Source organism: Nomia melanderi, chromosome 7 (assembly GCF_051020985.1).
Source record: "Nomia melanderi isolate GNS246 chromosome 7, iyNomMela1, whole genome shotgun sequence".
Classification (NCBI taxonomy): domain Eukaryota; kingdom Metazoa; phylum Arthropoda; class Insecta; order Hymenoptera; family Halictidae; genus Nomia; species Nomia melanderi.
Genome location: NC_135005.1, coordinates 14,736,779 through 14,756,351, shown reverse-complemented (window position 1 = coordinate 14,756,351; position 19,573 = coordinate 14,736,779). Strand labels below are relative to the sequence as shown.

General features: G+C 45.2%; 1 protein-coding gene and 1 long non-coding RNA gene across 12 annotated transcripts in view; one reads left to right on the top strand and one right to left on the bottom strand.

Annotated features, from left to right (window-relative positions):
• Positions 1–19,573, top strand: part of LOC116425078 (testin) — a 173,697-nt gene that overhangs the window by 41,263 nt on the left and 112,861 nt on the right. The gene's annotated exons all lie outside the window — the stretch shown is intronic.
• The window catches only part of LOC143174729 (uncharacterized), a 29,821-nt gene continuing 11,738 nt past the window's right edge, over positions 1,491–19,573 (bottom strand). The window contains exons 2-4 of the long non-coding RNA XR_012998977.1: positions 2,139–2,366; positions 1,757–1,862; positions 1,491–1,598 (exon numbers count right to left, since the gene is read on the bottom strand). This is a non-coding gene — a long non-coding RNA (uncharacterized LOC143174729). The remainder of the gene's footprint in view (positions 1,599–1,756; positions 1,863–2,138; positions 2,367–19,573) is intronic.

The following is a 19,573-nucleotide window of genomic DNA, read 5'->3' as shown; positions in this document are numbered from 1 at the left end:
TTATGTAAAAATCGGGAGCTTAGCATTCTCCGTTAACCAGAATCAAAAACCAAGTATTCTTCGGGGGTAAAATCGAAAAGCTAGCCTCCCTTAAACCGAAAACCTATAGTTCTCTGTAGTCCTCGACGAACGCAACACTAGATTCCTACAACGCTTCCAGTTACTATCCATCAATGAACCTGTTACAACCCGTAACGGGACTACCCTTTGCGCAACGAACGAAACAAAGGCCGACCTGACATTTTCAAATGATACTAATACTCAACCCATAATTGAACGATTGACCGGAAGAAAGGCGTACCAGCGTTACGGTCATCAAGTTACGTAACACCTCCCGTACGGCACGCAACGCGAACGAGCCCGCGTCATAAACAATATTCCCTCGAAAAACAACGGCGAACTGGCCTGCTGCGCGCAAACCCGATACATCGAAATCACTTTCTCTCACGGAAAGTCGGTTGCTCGCAGTAAAAGGACCATTCGAGCCGCGGATAACGCGTCTCGTCGGTCTGCACGCGATACAAAGCCACGGGTCCCGTGAGAAAAGGCTCGAAAGAAGAGAGAGACGGAACGAGGGGCGGAAAGAAAGGGGAGAAGGATGAAAAAAATCGGGGGAAAAAGGAAAAGAAAGGAAATAAAGGTATTCACGCCCACGCGCTGGCTCGCAGAACGTCGGGGTTACCTGCCGCCGAAACTGATCGCTATTTAGATATTCCTCGGCCGAGAGCCGAGAGATCATCGGACGCAGTTTCGTGCTTCATTCAAGCTCGTACGTGAGCAACCCGATACGGGTCCGTGGGCACGGATCCGCGGCGCCGCGCCGGACGCTCGGATCCCGGCGAATTTAAGGGTGGCAACGCGCGCCGGCTGTACTTGCCTTCGGTAAGGGGTCCGCCAGTAAATTAATTACGGCTTAAAACATCGTTAGGATCTGCCACGGACGGGCCGTGTGGGTTCGGTTATTAGCGGCGGTACATCATGCTTGGCTGCCGCGAGTCTGGAGACCGGTAAAACGTGCGTGTAATCCGATTCCGTATGAATTGCGAGGGCGATGATTAACACTAGAGTAATCGTGTCGGTCGATCGTGTCGATGGATTTCCTGTACCTTGTACAGGAGTTCGAGATAGAAGCGGTGGCAACTGAACTGACATTTGAACTGAAGTCAAGGAACTGCTATGGAAGGTAGTTTTCACGAGAATCAATTTGGAATTTACTTAGTGCTAGTGTCGATGTGCGAGGTTTCATTTGAGTTGACTTGTGATTGTTAATTGGAAGTGATTACTGATTTCGACTTTGATTTTTGTGGATTTAAGAGATTTTTGGAGGTTTCTTTTAGGGAGTAATAGAAATTGCGAAGATTTCTTGAGGGATACGGTTGTTAATACATTGCGCCCCGGTAACGAGAAATCTGGTTTTTATATAAAGATACTTAGCTATGCGACTTCGCTAATTACAGCATTGAAGATAATATAAAATTTCATTCGAATTGATTATCTGTTTAAAATATATTACATAACAATATATCTGAGTTTTTCTATGTATAGCGATATAAGTTGACCTCAGTGAAAATTGCCATCACAATTGAGTTCTCTGAAAACTAGATGAAATGAAAAAATTAGTGTTAACACTGGAATAAAGACACTTAGCTATTCAACTTCGCTAATTACAGCATTGAAAGAAATATAAAATTTCATTCGAACTGATTATCTATTTAAAATATATTACACAACAATATATCTGAGTTTTTCTACGTACAGTGATATAAGTTGACCTCAGTGAAAATTGCCATCACAATTCAGTTTTCCGAAGATCAGCCGGTGCGCGATGCGTTAAATAATATTCCAATAAATTACGATCGTTCCTATTACGAAATTAAGTGGAGTCAGTTCCAGCGAGGATTCTTGCGCCGATCGGAATAAATGTTACCAACGGCGCGGAATCCTTACGAGAGGGGGGAGCGCAATAACGATGAATCTTCCAGCATAGATTTTCATTCTTCACGGCGCGGTATTACGATCAACGCTGATGCGGGCGAAAGCGGGATCGTCGAGCACTACTTTTCCGGGATTTAGCACGCTTTTTCCCCGCTCGGGACACACCATTGCCAACTGTGTCTCGTCGTATAACTACGGATTACCTCTCTTTATCTCTCCGCCCTCTGCTGAATCCCGCTCGCCGTCCCATTTCTCTGTCTCGTACATCTCGCCGAGCCGTCCCCCTGCGCTGCAACGATAGGCCCGCGATTCCTCGTGTTCCCTCCATTCTTTGCAAATTCAAATAAATGTTCGCGAACACGAGTGTTCCCTCTGGCTCCCTCTGGCTCCCTCTGATTCATCGAACGGCGATGGCAATTAGGCGTCCGCATCTGCATAACATTTGAAAAACTGTGATACAGCATACGTTTCGACGACCGCGACTCGATAATGTTAACTCTTATATGGGACACCGTGTAATCAGATTAGACGAGATATAAGCATATGCGAAAAGATATACGACAATACCATTGGTTTCTTTGTTAACCATTAACGAACCCGAAGTATTTCAAGTTTGACGTAACAAGCGGAAAGAAAGTCACAGTGACTTAGTGCAATACTTAACGCGTTCATTGTAAACATTACAACGATAACAGTGATAAAATAATAATAATAATAATCAGATCAGTAATATAAACATATGTAGAAAGATATATGACATCGTTGGTTTCCTCTATTTCACCTTTCCATAGTAAAGCAATTTTCATCGCCATTTCAAACGAATAAAGTTAAAATATTCCAGATTACCAAAGCAGAAATATTTCATTACTCCTTACTCGAAGCGCTACTCGATCCAAGAACTACAGAACACAAACTGCTCGAGACGATTATTCAAAATGGCCCCGAAAAGTTCAGCCACCCCTCGCAGCCATCGCTACCGTTACCGATCTCCGTCTGGTTCTCCCACGGTTCGGCGGTTGGCGAATATTGCGAGGCATCGACGGGGTCCTGTCTGCGATCGCGGATATTGGCCGTGGCTCGGAAGGAGAAAAAACACGAGAGGGAAGCGGTGGATCGAAATAAAAAAGGAGAGGAACGTCCGAAAGGACTGCCCAACGACCGGACCACGGTGATTAAGGCGGACGTAATCGAGGATTAACGCTCGCCGAGCGATTTTCGATACAGCGCACGTTTTGCGGTCGCCGGTGAAATCCCGGCGAGTTTAAGCTGCCACGGAACGGGAAAAGATGAAACCCGAGAGCCCCGCGGGGCTCCGGGAAGCTTATCCAATTATATCGACACGCTCCGGTTGTTATGGATTAGGGGATCGTTCGGGAATCGAACGGGGCCCGCGTTCCCCGCGAGCGCGAGCCGCCGATACACACCGATTGAATTTAAGCCCCGGCCGCGCGCGACGTCGCGAGATGGAGGATCCCGATTATGGACGAACGCGGCTCCTCCCGCCGTTCCCGGAACGCGCCCGCGTGCGCGAGGGGGAGACGGGATTTATGATTATGTCGCGGAATTGCGCGAAATCGCTGAAAAAGGAGACAATATAACGTTCATAGTCGAGCGAGTTCGGATTCAGGGATCGCAGAACCGGATCGGAGGTGTCGTTCGTGCCTGCAGACTCGGCTCGCGGCGAGGACGGGAGATTTAGGCGAGGATTTTACGCGACGCTGGCGATTTCGATTGTGTCTACGATCGAGACGGAGGAAAGAAGGGCTCGCTTGAACTCGTTTAACCGATACAGCGTTTAACCCTAATACCACTTGTTTTTAGAATACGATTGAAATGTTACTGTTTTTGTTTATAGAGCCCAAACATTAAAAGCTCGAGAGAACTTCTGGAAATGCACTATGAAATAATCAAAAAATTTAAGTAAAAACTTCAAATGTGACTGAAAGTCACTTATGAGAATAAAAGGAACGATTGAAATGTTATTGTTTTTGTTTATAGAGCCCAAATATTAAAAGCTCAAGGGAACTTTTGGAAATGCACTATGAAATAATCAAAAAAATTAAATAAAAAATTCAAATGTGACTGAAAGTCACTTATGAGAATAAAAGGAACGATTGAAATGTTATTGTTTTTGTTTATAGAGCCCAAACATTAAAAGCTCGAGAGAACTTCTGGAAATGCACTATGAAATAATCAAAAAATTTAAGTAAAAACTTCAAATGTGACTGAAAGTCACATCGTGGTCCGACTAGGGTTACACGTGAATTAGATTTGCCACTGAAAGGCCATGATCAGACGGATCCAGGATCGACGGGTTCAACTTCTGCCGAGTTAGAGTCGAGAGGATTAAGTTAGGTCTTGGATAATGATTGGAGACTAGCTAACTTTAACGACACCAATGTTCCTTCAAGGATTTGTAACTGAGATGCATGATTCAAAAATTGTATAGATACAGTGTTTGGATCTAAGGATTCAGCTGCGAGAATTCATGGATCTAGGAATCGGAAAGTTTCGACTTCGTCTTTGTTGCTGGAGACTTTCTAGATTGGTTCTCCGAGTTTGGCAGACTTCGGATTCGAAATCTCGAGTTTCTATGGCTTCGATCGGAGTTTCTCCTCTGCGATTCTATCGCGGGTTGATCCTATACGCGTGATTTTCCATTATGTTAATTGCAAGGTCTCAGCCGGAGGTTAGGCGAGTCTAGTTCTCCGGTCTCGCGTGGCCGCAATTAACACTTTGATTACCGAGTACACACTTATCAAAACTCCATGCGATCGAAACGGTTGTCTCAGTAAACCACAAACTAAAAATTCAAGATTCTTCATAATAATCGTCCTACTACCTTCCTAGTATTGTTATGTAAAAATGATGATCAAAAGTTGTTCTCTTCTATATGTTTCTCCAAGTGGTAATGTAAACGTTTCATAGTATAGAATGACAGCCTATACTTGCAAAAATCGAAGAATAATCAGTATATCAATATCAATAATTTGTAATTAATCTTGACGTTTATCAGTGATGTATCTCGTACATCCAATAAAAGTTTCGATAGGTCGCCAAGAAAATTCATGTTCAAGATTGAAAAATAGTGTGAAATTTGGGTGACATGTCAGTGAAAGTGTTACAGTGTTACAGAAGACACGAAATTTCTTCAAGCATTTCTAAAGTCCTGTTCTAATTAATCTCCAAACGCGAGCGATTCTTAGCGTCGCGAGATTAGAAGCTCCGCGTCCCTTCTAAGCGTTTCTTCGAAATGTAAATATATTAAACAACCGATCTATCGAAGATGCCATCTGAATGTGCGATGTTCTTCATTTCAACGTGGCTATTGTCCGCGATCGCTGCTTAGTATTTATTGCAGTATGCCGAGCGCGAGGGTCAGGGAGGGGAGGAGGGGGCGAGAGAGGCTTTACCGATCGATTTAACATTACGATTCCCGGCTGGTACTTTTTGCTCTTATCGGCGTTTGCGTTTCGGAATCCTTAATCGGGAAACGATGTCGTGGGTATGTAAAATCGGGACGTACATCGGGGACAGGTCGTACGACCAATCGTTGCCTGAATGCATCGGTGTACCCACGGCAAACAGGTCGGCTTTCACTTTAAGCCCGGTTCACATTAAACGCGGCTCGGCTCTTGTCTGTAACATTGGGCATGGCTCTCCGAGTCTGGTCAACTTGAAATCGAACGCGGATATATACACTGCTCTTCGAAAATTACGTTTTCATTAGGCGAAGCGAAACGAAGCGGAAAAAGTAGGAGTACCGGCGATTATTACGCGTTATTCGCGCGAGCAACTTATTTCCATCTGTTCTATTCTTTATTTGACGTATCTACAGAGAAGTGAGAATACGATTAAACTGTCGAACACTAAATCAAATGAATATTTTCTACTGTAACGTCATTTTCTTCGTTTCAAACGCTTCCAACCTCAAGCAAAAGGAATAATTCCTCTGCACAGGTGCCCGACGAACGCCATTTTGTCGCACGCCGCACAAAGAGAATTCCGCGTGTACCTGTAAACACGACTGTAGAACTTTGTTTCACAATGAACCGTGACCTTTAAAGTGCGTGGATCTCGTTGCCTACAGGGAACCACGACTGATTGATCGTTCGATCGGAGGTAAAATTATACGCTTGTTTATGCTGGACGTTTGCATCGGCATTGGGAATAGTAACCGTTCGAAGCTGTGCTCTCTCGGTTAAAAGGGGATCGGAAAAATGAGATATAGTAATGTAATCATATTGTATCGTTACGCAACGTTGCGATATTACGATACAACAGGAGGGTAACATAATAATAGAATAATACAGTGCATTATCGTTCGGCGCGTTTAATAATGAAGGCGTTTTCAAAAGCTATCTCGGAATCTTACACTGACGCCGCCGCATTATCCCCCGCGGCACAGAAAAATCGAAATGGAGAGCGCTCCGAGGTCTACCCTAGTTAAGTTTCAGGACACGTTGCACGAAAGCGCAGATCGACGAGCGTAGCCGGCGATAACGATCGATCAAGTCGCTCGGGCGTTTCTCCGGTCCTCTTCCCGGGGTTCTGGTCGCCCTTACACGCGTCTCCGGTGCTAAAGCAAAAGCTATCGAATTTCATGTATATGCCTTCCTAGGAATGCAGGCCGCACGGCGCGCGGGTAACTCTATACGTCGGTCACGCACCGAGGATTCGCGGGAGCGACGTATATGCCCGGTATTATGTATACGCGTCAACTCAGGACCTGATCGAGGAAGGATTTCCAAAGGTTGCTCCGTTCCTCGCCGATCGTATGTCCGGCAGGCACGGATCACGCGATCCTGAAACGGGAGAAAAATTATCCGCCGGAACGATGCTTCCGTGCGTGATTTTGCCCGGGCTGGATAATTGTGTACGGTACTGCCTCGATAGTAGTTTCACCTTTCTTTATTGCGTTCAGCTTCCTAGTATTCTTCGATGAAACTTATTCGAGAGATGAGGGAAACAATCGTACTGGGTTGTAGTCTATACTTTGGTCGTTTAATGACGGTACTGCCTCGATAGTAGGTTCATCTTTTTTATTGCGATCACCTTCCTCGTGCCCTACGATGAAAATTATTCGAGAGATGAGGGAAACAATTGTACTGGGTTGTAGTCTGTACTTTGGTCGTTTAATGACGGTATTGCCTCGATAGTAGGTTCACCTTTTTTATTCCGATCAGCTTCCTAGTATTCTTCGATGAAACTTATTCGAGAAATGAGGGAAACAATTGTACTGGGTAGTAGTTTGTACTTTGGTCGTTTAATGGTGTACGGTATTGCCTCGATAGTTTTACTTCCTCCTGCGCCACGATAGAAATAATTCAGCTTACGAACTACGGAGAGACAGAGGAACGAGGAAACAGTTGTACTGTTAAGTCAACGCTGTACGGTATTGCCTCGATAGTTGTACTTCCTCCTGCGCCACGATAGAAACGACTCGAGTAAGAAACTTCTACGAAAGGACAAAGAAACGAGTACGCAATTGTACTATCAAGTTAATGCGGTGCGGTATTGCCTCGATTAAAGTTCGACGGTATTAAATTTTCAGAAGCCTCGAGGCGGATGACATATTGAAAGGGGATTAAGAGGGAAAAAGGTTGCGCCGCGCGTATACAATACCGGTACTACACGTATAATTCGCCGACGGCCGATGCGTTCCACTTTTTCCGCGAGATCCTCGAATATATCCGATCGGCGGTGATGCGCGCGGACATAAAACTTGCTTGTATCGCGCCTTGTCCATCCAGGATCAGGTGTATCCGCATGAGATAGGTTCATCGGTCCCCCGTTTCATTCCAGTCATGTGCTCGGCCCTAAGTTATCGTTCACGCTTATCTTCGCGTCCCGCGTAAGAAAGCCAGCGGCCGCATGAGCCTCTCGCGTCCCTGGCAAAACGCAAATCCCATTTCCGGTTTAATAGCGGCGCCCGCGACGTATTAACGTGTCCGGCCGTCCACTCGTCGCCACGTCCACTCGACACCCGCCGAGTGTCTATTAAATTTGTACACAGATCCCTCGGACGCGAGAAAACCTAAGAATTCGAAACTAATTAAACCGGTTTCCTGTTACCGAATGGTTACGCCGGTACGTTGTCAGCTACTTGTAATATCAAAATACTACTGTTTGACACGTAAGCATTTAATAATATCTAATATAACGAACAGCTTTCGATATTAAAAAATTTTATGCAGACCAATACTTAACCCTTTGCACTCTAAAGTTTTTCACTAGAAATATTTCAACATTTTCTGATGAGATGAAGATATTTTGTAAAACCAACTCGACGAATTCACGTGAATTGGCGAACAAAGCTGTTTTACGTGAATATTTCTCGGATTAATGCATTATATGAAGTATAATATTAAATATCAAACTATATAGCTTCACTGTAAATCAAGTGGTGACTGAGAGTTACCTCCCGAGTGCAAAGGGTTAACACGTTAACTCGCCATTCTATAAGAATTGTGAAATTAAAGATTTTGTTTAAGAGACATCGGGTTTCTTCAGTTAATGCTTTAAGAAAACAAATATAATATAAAAGTAGATGAAGATAAACTCGACAGCCGACCGTGGCTTAATCAGAACAAGCAAAAATGGCTGCGTTCAACGTAAATGTTCAACACCGGTAAGAAACCAGAGAAAACACGGTTGACAACTGTGACTGAAGTAATTGCAGCTTGCCAGTTCCTTGCTCGACCGATCACTTTTACCGGTATCCTACAGTTCAAACGAAAGGACAAATGGAAACGTCTCAAAGCTCGTGTTATAAAGTTGCGCACGGAACAAGCTGCGCTCCGCGCTGAACACTCGCCGCCAGCCGCTTTTGATTTCACGATTCAGGATTACATTTTATCGCGCGACTTTCTCCGCGCCCGTGGGTTTCCACGGAATTAGAATTGTATTCAATGTGAAACAGCGAATCGCACCGTGGCGAAATAATCTCCGCATCGTTGGGAAGAAACTACCGGCGATAGAGGGAATTGTGCTCGAGTCTAAGGACCCGGCCGCAACAGACGCGCGTTAACGAAGCGGATCGAATGCTGGAAATTATTTCTGTAACGCCTCGCGCCCGCGTTTCCCGGAATAATCCGCGGTGCCGGAGCAAGCTAACCGCGAGCGGGCATCGCGATTAATCGAAGCCAGTTTAACGGGAACGGCCGGAGGGCCCTGGGAGAAGAATGGACGTATGAATTGTGACGTTTTATCGCGTAACGTGGTAGTGTCCGCGGCGCGCAGCGGTGCAAATCGTTATCAACGGGCGTCGCCGCGCGTAACCCTAGCCGTGTAACGGCATAATAAAATTATCAGACGCTGTCGGGGACGCGAGGAACGGGAAACCGCCGCGGAAAACCACGAGCTTCATGATTTTACGGGGGACGCGGGTCGGACGCGTGCAATATCCTCGGTCGACCGTTGCCTCCTTCGAATCGAAACTTGTAGACGCGTTTCGCGGGGATGCGAATGGCGAATTAGCGGATAACACCGATTTCAAGGTACTTGATACCTTCCTACATGTGATTTTTGTAATGAAGTTTTAACGGTGGAACGCATCATGCAAACGTGCGACAAATTTTATGGAAGGACATTTAACATAGGAACATCACTAGAAGAAACTATTCGAAACCCAGGGAAGATAGAGCAATGTCTATGATTTTTGAGTGATCGGAATATACAATGATACAATATAAGTAAATAGGAACCTAGGATTACGTTAACCTTCTATGGGCCGAATTTTGTTTCGTGACTATAACAAAATTTACGCAGTATGAAATTAATAAATATCAACATATGCACACAAATTACAAATGTACTCAATAGTTTTAATAGTTCTATTAAAACAAATATGGAAATTTCATCTCGCCGAAATGTCAACGCACGTCCACAAAGAGTTAACCCTTTGCACTCGGAAATTTCTCAGTAGAAATATTTGGACATTTTCTGACGAGACAAAGACCACATTGTTTCAAACTAATTTAACGATAATTCACAGATGAATTAAGCAACAAAGCTATTTTATTTCAATATTACATTGCACAATATAATTTTAATTTAAAATACTGAATATGCAATTTCACAGTTTTTCTGTATCAAATCAAGTGGTGACTGAGTACCTTTCGAATGCAAAGGATTAATGGATGTTCAGAGAACTGCAACGAGAAGAATGTAGCAGAATTCAAGAAAATCGATTCGTAATTCCTTCGAATTTCCTTTACGATCTCTTCCATTGGAACCGCTGTCCTCTTCGCGTACGCGTACCAAAATCGACGGAGCCGCGTGCGCGCGTTTCTCTATCATTCGCGGGACAATCGCCGGGGCGTTTCTCGCGCGGCGGAACACGTGCCGTCCGAGGCGTCGAAGAACAGAGATTACACGCGACAAAAAGCGCGTCCGACGAGGGAAAAAAAGGAAACGAAAGAACCGGTCCCCGCTCCGTTAAGCAGAAACACGATGACAGAAGAACCGATGGCGGCGTTTCTGGATGGATACGCGGGCTTTCTTCTGCGGTCGCGGATATCTGCCCGCAAGAAAAACGGCGGCGGTGCCCGTCACGCGAACTAGGATTAATACAGGCGGCGGTGCATGCGTCGGCGACGGCATAATTGCGGCCGACGCGATTCCTTCGAATGCGGACGACTTTCCATTTCTGCCTCGGACTCCTTGCGGCCGGCGGTGGACGCGATGACATAATTGCGGCCGTTTCTACCGATCATCATCGCGTTCCCTTCGTCCGACGCGGGAACATTAACGCCGGACTTCAATTTCCACGGTCCGTTAATCGGGCATCGAGCGTTACTCAGGCTCGTAGTATAATTTGGCACCCAATTAGAGACTCCTCCGTTTTTACGGGAACGCTAATCATCAACTTCATTCGCCTCTCGTTTCTTGCGCTTACTTCGGAATTATGGGACTTTCGTTTCGAGACTTTATTTGAGAAGCGTACTTCTCGATTCCCATTTGTTCGCCATTGAAATTTATCGCGTTCACCCTTTGCGGACGAACGACATCTCGACGAGATGAAATTTTCATATTTGGAAGTCTACGTCGTAAACGAATGATTTAATTAATGGAATCGCTGGAGATTAGCACGTAGTTTCATATTTTTCTATTGTGAAAGTAAGTGTTATAATTTAGCTTCAGCTGTTGAGGGTTTTGTGTATTAAAGAGAATCTTCGTCCGCGAAGGGGTAAATTTATGCGTTAAAAGAAATTTGTGGATATTAATCCTTTGCACTCGACAATATTTTTCATTCAAAATATTCATTACTTTCTGACTGAATATTAACGATATTTTTCGCAATACAATTGATTATCTTCTATAAATTAAAAGACAGAACTATTTTACTCCGATGTTTTATGTGTCGATACATTACACAAGGTTTAACACTAGATTTACGGACGTTTACTCTACACTTTATTCTATTGTTCCTAGAAAGTTACGTGTTCGTTCATATAAATCGCGAAAGTTAGCTTCGAAACCAAAGTATTACAACGCGTATTCGTATAATTGTACGAATCGAAATCGACTTGAACTGTTACTAGGTAATGTTGAAAGAATTCGGTATCCGTCAGATTGACGGATTCCGTAAATCTAGTGTTAATATTGAACTGAAAATTTTAGAAGTTTGCTGCGTCGAATCAAAGGGTTAAGATGTTACGCGTGACGTGTATTTTATTGGCTTGGTTGAGTGCTTCGAACGATTCACAATTGTCGCGTTTGAATTTACGTTCACCGTGCGAGGGTTTAGAAGTAATGGGTCTAAATTGACCCGGCAGTTTCACCGGGGTCTTTGAAGTCGCTCGAATCGCGAGGGACTTTAGAGTCCTCGAGATCGAGCCAATCGCGTCCCAATAGTTTTCCCCGTTTCGACCCTCGGCAGCTGCCCCTGTCCCGTTCGAAGCTCGTTTTTTACATGAAGTAATTTTTAGGGGTGCCGACCGAACTGTGACCATCGCGCTGGGGCTAAGGATGGGTGAGAGAAAGGGCTTTCTCTTTAGAAAAAGGATCGGGACGCTATCCCGGTGCCTCTTTTCGCGCCTCCTCGCGCCCCTTAGTTTCGCCCCACTGTTTCCCTCCTTCTTTCCCATTCTTCGTTTCCCAAGACCACCCTCGAGTCGCAGAAACTCCATCGGAATACCCTATTAGGAGCGACGCGCACGATTTTTTCGAGATAATGATCCTCGAACTTTTCGAATGGCTTTGTAGCGAATAACTATTCAACTCGCGCGTAGATCAAAGGAGGTAAAGTCGGTCGGAATGATGATGGTTTCTGTGTGGGTTTACTGAAATTTGGAGTATTTGAAGTCTGGGAACTGAATGTTGGGAGTTGAAATGTGAAATTTGGGGCTCGAGGTTTGAGATTTGAGAGGTGAAATTTGGAATTTGGAATCTGAAATCTAAGAATTGAGAATTGAGGATTGAAATTTGACACCTAAAAATTGCAGATTGAGGATTGAAATTTGAAATCTAAAAATTGAAGATTCAGGATTGAAATTTGAAATCTAGAAACTAAAGATTGAAATTTAAAATCTAAGAATTAAAGTTAGAAGATTGAAATTTGAAATCTAGACACTGAAGATTGAAATTTAAAATTTAAAGTTTGAAGATTGAAGATTGAAATTTAAAGATTGAAGACTGAAGATTGAAATTTAAAATCTAAGAATTAAAGTTTGAAGATTGAAGATTGAAATCTAAAAATTGAAGATTGAAGATAGAAATTTAAAATCTAAGAATTAAAGTTTGAAGATTGAAGATTGAAATTTAAAATCTAAGAATTAAAGTTTGAAGATGGAAGATTGAAATTTAAAAATTAAAGATTGAAGTTTGAAGTTTGAAATCTGAGAACCGAAGATGGAAATTTGAAATTCGATTCGATAGAATAAAATGATTTCCTTGGACGAATGTCATTGATCCTCGCGTATGCTAGCTGTTCCAGTATTACCTTTCGCTACCAGTTCTTGTTCTCTTTCGCACGATTCTGGTTTCGAAGAAAGGGAACACGCAGACACGCGTAGGCGAAGGGGGTTGGGTGGGGGCCTCGATTCGTAGCGGAAAGTGAGTTTTCTGCCAGGTCGCCTCGTCCGCGCCACCCTTCCGTCTTTTCCTTCGTTTTTCACGCGCGACGCGGAACGATGCTCGCGCGTACATATACACGGTGTCCCCTTTTTTCGCCTGGCAAAAACTTGATTCTGTTACCGGCGTCGTGCTCGATACACATTTTAACCCTTTATATTCTAAATTATCATGTTCGCCTTTTAACAGCATCTTCATTTTGCTTATCTCGGGATTATTTAAATAAAATACAAGTCACGTACACGCGTGTTATACAATTATCGGGGTGTAATTTCGTATAACAGTGTGTTACGTATTAAACGATGAATAAAAAGTCATCTATATTATATTCAAACAGGTATTTTCTTCTGAAAACATTCCTATAAAATCTTTCACGAATATAATCAAATTCAAAATTAATATTCATCATTAATATTCATCGAATCACTATAAAATCGTTTATTTAAATTTTTCTATTACAACTATTTCGCAAGACTGACTTCCCAGAAAGTCAACGTTAATGAATGTCGCAACAGTTCGAATACTTTTGCCCCTCACTGTACACAATTCCCTGGAAACGTTAAATTGGAGCACCTTGTAGCTCGATTCTGCACGCGTGGCTATACGGGGTGGGACAATAACTTTCCTCGACTTGAACAGCCCCTTTCCTCGTCGGAGAAAAAATCGTTCGGTTGAAAGCCGAAGTCGATTTCGATGGACACCCCTCTCGCTCGAAAATATCGCTCGAAGGTAATCGATTCTTCGAGGAGGACTTCTCTATTCTCGAAGAAAGCCGTTCCGTTTAATATATAGCCTGTTAGGCCGCCTATATTTCACAAGCATCGTCCTCCCGCTATTCAATTCCCAAAATATTCGGTAAAATGAAGATATAAATACGCGCGAACGCGCGTCCGCTAAAGTTCGAACATTCAGGACAATGAAACGATCGAAGAAAGACAGAATAATTCGCAACCGATCGAACTCATCGCGAAACGTTCAACGCACTACGAGAATTTCGAGCGTTTTATATTATTTCACAACAAAGGCAAATAGTCGTCACTGTACATCTGCAGATGTTACTATCACCAGCTGCGTAAACCAAATACTTTTACTCGACATCGCTTATTATGATTATTCTAAAGCAATTTTGCAGCGATCTCCGATGACCACCGTGGCAGTCGACGCGTAAAAAGGCTCGCCAGGTGGAAAAACCGGCACGAGATCCGGCGAACGATTATGAAAGAATCCGTACGCTTACGATTCCTCTATTACCTATTTGAAAATATAGAATATTGAACCGGCCGCTCAACTTAGCGCGGAATGACCTGTTTTATGCAAGCCAAAGGGAGAGCTAATCGCGGCCCAGCCCGGCGAGGCTTATAAACGTGCAAACGGTTCATAAAGAAGTTTTTGTTTTCCACGGTAATAAGGAAACGAGTTTCGTTATGCCACATTATACTAATTATTATACCATCCTGCGTACTCGCGGCGAGTAGGCTGCCCGGCCGAACCTGGCGCAATTAAAAGTTTACAATATTAATCTGACGCGAGCGGCCAGCGCCGGGCAGTCTACGCGACATTTTTCCCCGCGACTCCCCATTAAACTTTTTCATTGTTCGCGATACACGTCGAGAATAATCCCCGAGATCCGTAATTGGACCGCGTCACCATCGGGAAGGGTTCCGATCGCACGCAGCGCGGCCCGTCCTTCCGCGTTTCCAGTCGTTTTTCCGACTTTCCAGTCGGGACGGGTTTCGCGCGGCAATTATTATGCTAATCGCGGAAAAAATCGGCACACCTCGATCGCGAGGACTTTCTAATACGTGAAAGAGATATCCCGGACTCGCCTAATATCTTCCTCCTAATTTCAATTAATCTATAATTCCTTGATTCTCCTCGATTCGTACGCTCACGTATTCAACTTGGATATTAAATTTCCTCGATATTATTTACTCGAAGCTTAAGCCACTCTTTTTCTTTTCAAGCTCCGATTTCCAAGGCCCGAATACTTATTTCCCTCAGGTCGACGGAATAAAGTGTCCAATAAATGCCCGTAAATCCACTGGTAAGATGATTACCGTTATTATCGCCCCACCCAGTATAGACCGCCGAGACACGGAGAAATTCCCGTGTATCCCGGTGCCGTAGGCAGCACTCAGCCTTCGGGGATAAGTTCGTTAGAGGGCACCGCGGCGCGCGCGCTGTCTTCTGCCTCGAAGACACTCCCGAAGGACGGAGGGTCCTTCGGAAGTTCGCGAGAGCTATTGCCCTTCCCCTGGCAACCGGGGCTTTCCACGCCCTCGGTCGACGGCTGTCTTACTAATTTCCCGGCGTTTCGACAACCGTTCAATTTTCGCAATTTACGAGGCCCGTTTAACCGACCCCGCCGTGGAGCTTTTTCTCGCCCGGCCCCGGCCAAGCGCGTCGTTGTCCTCCTCCTCGTCGTCGTCGCCGTTGTCCCGACGTCGAATGATTTAGGATCGGCGTAATGAATAGAGCGCGCCGGCGCGTTCGTCGTTTCATTTGCATCGTTCCGGACGGAATGTAATGAATGAACCGGCCCGCGTATTGAATTAACCGCGCCGTGTTTGCCGCGATAAAGGGTCGACTCGTCGGCCGCCGCGACGTTCGCACGGAAATTGGGTCATCCGCTTTCTCATCAAGGCTGTTCTTCAGGTGTCCGATTGAACGCGTTGTGCGCCGCGTTCGTCATCGATGACGATCATTTCCTGTGCAGCTGGAGTCTTCCTGCTCTCTTCGATGGGAATATGGTTTTTCGACTGCATACCTAGATGATCACTTTAGACTACATTTACTGATGAATAGAAGCACTAGTTTCTCGTTGAAAATTCTCAAAGGCGATATCACTTGTGCAAGTTAGACTAGATTAATTTCCATTCGATGCTTTATTAACTTGACCTACAATATCAGACCGTGACAAAGATTCTAAAGAGAATTTGGGAAACCTGAGTGTTACATTTTGAAGACATAAAAATTACTCTTCTACTACTCGTCAACGTAGTACCGATATTTAAGAAACAAGTCATACACCAAGGAATTACCCGCGTTGGAAGTTTCTCACTAGAAATATTTAACATTTTTCGACCAGATGAAGACGATATTCTTCGAAACTGACTCGAACTGAAATTACAAGTGCATTGAAGAACGAAGCTATTTTACTCCAATATTTCACGTACCGTGGCATTATACAAAGTTCAACATTAAATATCAGATTTTATAGTTTCCATGTGTCAAATCTAGTGGTGACAGAGTCACCTTCCGAGTGCAAAGGGTTAAATCTCTAAAAACCAAAATTCTCAAGCACCCCTGCATCGAACTTCCCAGAATTCCCGTTGCCAAAGAAACATGACCTCCATCCCGAACCGTCTGAAACATCTCTCGCATCCAATAAATCGAAACCTTCACCGAACTCTCGCCTCGTTCGCGACGCGAAGGGGTCCCGTGTTTACCGAAAGGCGTCCGTACGTGCCCCGGGTCCAATTGAGTGCTAATATCGCGTGGCTCGATTCCGGCGCGCGGGCACGGTCTTTCTGGCAATTAATTTCCGCGATCATCATCCTACGTATCATTAGGCCGAGCGTTCGATCAGATCGCGCACGGGATCCCGAGCCGGGAACCCGCGGTCGGCCCTAATGACCGCGGTCTCGCGTGCACGCGCATCGGAGGAATCGTTCTCCGCTAATTAAAATAATCGCGGGGCTCGCCGCTCGGCCGCATGATGGTTTTTTTTTGCGAACGGGGGCTTTTTAATCGGGCCGCGGGAACGCGCAGAAAATTGGCGGGGAGGGAGGTGGATCGGGGCGAGAAGGGGTTGGGAAAGAAAAACGAAATCCGGTACGAGGGGGTCGAAGAAGCGGCGGGGGCCAAGGGAAAAAGGGGGGCGGGGGGCGAGGAAAGGGGGGAAAAAACAGATGGACGCAGCGGCCGGCCGGCGCTCGACTGAATTAACTTAACGACAAATTGGTATTGCGCGTTTCTCGACGGAAGGGAGCGAGCGGGCATTATTCGAGCGTGATGATGATGATCGATGCGGCGCGCCGGATCGCCCGGCTTGAAATTACTCGCGTTTCAGGCGGAGGGAAACGGCTCTCGCGAGCGGCGGCCGTCCGCCATCGCTCTCGCCGTGTACAGGGACGACGGGGACTAGTCCCCGGCAAAAAACACGCCTCGCTCCGGCGCGAGAGACCGGACCCCGGCCGGCGCGGCTCTCGAGAAACTCGCTCCGGCCGATCGCGCGGAATCGCATCGCGAATCCCGGATTCCATGGAAAACTCTCTTTCTCTCTCTATCTCTCTCTCTCTATCTTTCTTTGCCCGTGGAAATCGTTTCGCGCGAACCACTCGCTTTCGTGACCGGGATATAGGTGAATCTGGGACTTAACCGGTTGTCTCGTGAGTTATTTGTTAATTATGATTGATACGGTTACTGTGTTGTTGATAGTTTAGTGGGAAAAGAAGTTTAGGTGCAGTTTATGTGTTCGCTTGTTACGGAGTGTAATGGTTGAGAATAATGTTGGAAACCCAAAGAAATGTATTTATGTTTGGTGTGTTTTGTTTGGGATCTTCGTTACTTGGCGAACAATGTATTGTGGGGCGAGTTAATGGAATATACTGCGTTAAATTTAGAGTTTCACTGGGGTTTTTATGCAGTTATATTTTAGTTTCGCAGTGGAAATATGAGTATTGATATAACAACGTTGATTGACCGTCGGCAATTTAGTCGAAGATTGTATATACGCGAGCGATGGGAACTGGTTAAATGGAACGCGGCGAGTTGATGAAGTTCTCGTTGCCGGCGCGCCGGTTGTTTCTCTCGCAAAATTTTATTTCGCGGATCGGTTTCCCGCTCTCCCGTGCAATTTGTCAGACTTCCGTCGTAATCCGTGATCGTTATATCGGTCGACAAGCCTCCGCGGGCACGGTCTCGAAAGAGGATCACGACGGAGGAGTGAATAATACGACTTCATCCGGTCGCGATGTCTTCTTCGGAAATAACGCCGAGCCGAGAATAGCACGCCGTTAAGGGGCCAACATAATTAAATAAGGCGGCCATTATCGAATCTACGACGAAGACACGCGATAGCGTACGCTCCGGTAGGCGGCGCATTGATGGCGACGATAATTCCTTACTGCCGCGGAATATTCGAACGGTTAACGAGCAGGTTTACGATTGAAATGATTCCCGTGTTGATTTTATTTCTCAATTATGGCCCGGACGAGAGGGGGCGTCGCGTTACTTATCAAGGTTTCGCGCAATACTTCTGATCGCCGGCTCGCGTTCGCGATACTGTACAGTTCCGCCCCTGGCGAATCATTTTCACGCGTTCGGCAACGTTTCCGTAACCTTCCCTCCGTAACGTCGCGTATTAGCGTGACTAGTGCAAGCTGAAATGTTTCTTCGACTGTTCAGCTGCTGTTTCGTAATCAGAAGAATGTTTAGAGACCTTACGGAGGTAAAGTGTTCAAAGTTCGAGTGAAGGGAGAAGGGGAAGTATACAGGGTATATAAGCTATACACGGTTGTATCTTTTCGTTATCGATGTCTGATATTCAGGACAAACATAATCCGGTGAAAGTAGAGTTTCCTTCTCCTAGTATGGTTTATTAACGATCAAATAATTCTGGGTTAAACGCAACGCACGCGGGATATGGCAGCGCGGCGCGGTCATTGGTGTCAGTAACTGTGAAAATAAATGGTGCAGATTTCACGGAGAAAACTCGAAAGTTACGATTGCCCGGGAAAAGCGGGGAATAAAAGTGAGACGGCAGAGGCGGCGAGAAATAAAGGATTTAGCTGCTCGTTCGAAAGCGAGAGATTTACTCCTCGAAAGCTCCGGGAGGCGGGATGGAAGACGAGTGCATTAAAGGAGGCAGTTCGGTTACGCGTAATCGCGTTACAATGAAAAAAACCGGCAAAAACCGGCCGCGTTAAATGTACGCGCAATTCGTAATTACTCATGCGACAGGGATTTTATAATTCGCCCCGGTTCTGCGGGGCGAACGTTAACGTCCCGCTTTATTGTTGCCGCGAACGACTGTGTCGGGACGCCGCAGCCACCGATACGCGTGTAATTACGCTAATCCTAAAACCGAGTCGCCGATACTTCATTTTATTCAATTTTTATGGGATCGGTCGGATAATAAGGTAAAAACCGCCTTTCCTAGAAGCACGGGGTGCAAGATCAAAGAAATAACGAGCTCGCAGGAAATGAAGCGCCAGTAAGAAGCGCTAATAAAGCTGGCCAGACGAACGTCAACAATTTCGTTGGGCAATAAGCGGGGAGGCAGGCGGTAACGTCGAAACGAGAATTAGTAAATAATCCTCTAATCACTGCGCAATTATATTTCAGTCCGCTACAAGCTTGTCATGCGAGACGCGTTTGTTTTTACGTTTTACCTTCGGCTCCTTGTCTTCTAATAACGAGTCCAGCATAATGAACGCTCGTGCATAATTAAATTTCCTCGATGAAGATATCATCTCTTGTCGCATTAATATCCTTCGTTACTGCTTTTCGTATCAAGCAATCTTTACAACACTCTTGAAATCGATGTGTCTCTCAAACA